We start from the raw sequence: 1,185 nt of genomic DNA on the forward strand, positions 1-1,185 counted from the left end.
AGAGGGAGAGGGAGAGGGAGAGGGAGAGGGAGAGGGAGAGAGAGAGAGAGAGAGAGAGAGAGAGAGAGATCTTTTTTTACCAAATAACATGGAGACTGAAGGGGGAGGACATCCAGTAATAACCTCTGGACCTTCACATATGTAATGCAAACACAGACATGAACACATACACACAAAACCACACAGATAAAATGAGCATAAAGCTGATCAAAGGAAAAGATGAGTTTGCCCAATCTGGAGGTACAGAAATAGGAAAAGGCCATTGTATGAAGGGAATTGCAACTTCTTAGTCCCAGTGGCAGAGTTACATGAGAGTTTAGATGATGTCACATGTAACATCATACAGTACTTAGGTGGTAGAGGCAAATGGTTCAAAGTTTGAGATTAGTTCCGGCTATGTTGAAAATACAAAGCCAGCTTGGGCAGAATGGCAAAACCAAATCTCTAAAAAGCCAAGTGATATGGCGGGGGTGGGGGTGGGGAATTGAAAGGCATTGTGAAGGCAAATCATGAATGATCTTCATCCTGAAGGAGTAACAAAATGAAGTTTGCCTCCTGGAAAGACTAATCTGGTATCACAAAAAGGTGTGGACACTCTGCTGTAAATATGGGGTGTTGTCAATAAATAGGGCCAGCTGTGGGCACTGAAAAGAGCTACTAAAAATGCTAAAATGCTGTGAGTCTTTTTTTTTTTCCTGTGCTCTCACTGGACCAGTGAGCAGGGATGGCCTCAGAATGCAGAATGAGGCCAACAAGTTTGTGGACCTGTAGTTGCTTCGGCAATGCTCTGGGAGCAACCACATCATTGCTGCCAAAGACCACGCATCCATCCACATGAATGTGGCCAAAGTTGACGGGGGCACAGGCCGGTTTAATGGCCAGTTTTAATCCTACAGCATCTGTGGATTTGCAGGATGGATGAGTCAGATGATTCTGTTCTCCTATTGGCTAAGGCTGATGGAGTTGTCTGGAAGAACTTTTGAGCAGAAGAAATCGTGAATAATTTGTTACAAATAAAAGTGATAAGTACCTGTGACAGCTTTAAAAAAAATGCTGTGAAAACTAGACCAAAGTTGGTGCCCAGTTAGCAGGAAAAGGCAAGATGCTAATTCTAGAAGTCTAGCTGACTCACAGGCTCCTAGGAAGGAAAACCAAATAAATACATGAACTCACCTGATGACATGA

At 43.4% G+C, this 1,185-nt stretch overlaps 1 pseudogene; it reads left to right on the plus strand.

Annotated features, from left to right (window-relative positions):
- The first annotated feature begins 735 nt into the window (after window positions 1-735).
- Window positions 736-983, plus strand: LOC110284426 (annotated as a pseudogene).
- Window positions 984-1,185: the final 202 nt, after the last annotated feature.

The sequence above is a fragment of the Mus caroli genome, chromosome 18 (assembly GCF_900094665.2).
Source record: "Mus caroli chromosome 18, CAROLI_EIJ_v1.1, whole genome shotgun sequence".
In the NCBI taxonomy this organism is placed as follows: Eukaryota; Metazoa; Chordata; class Mammalia; order Rodentia; family Muridae; genus Mus; species Mus caroli.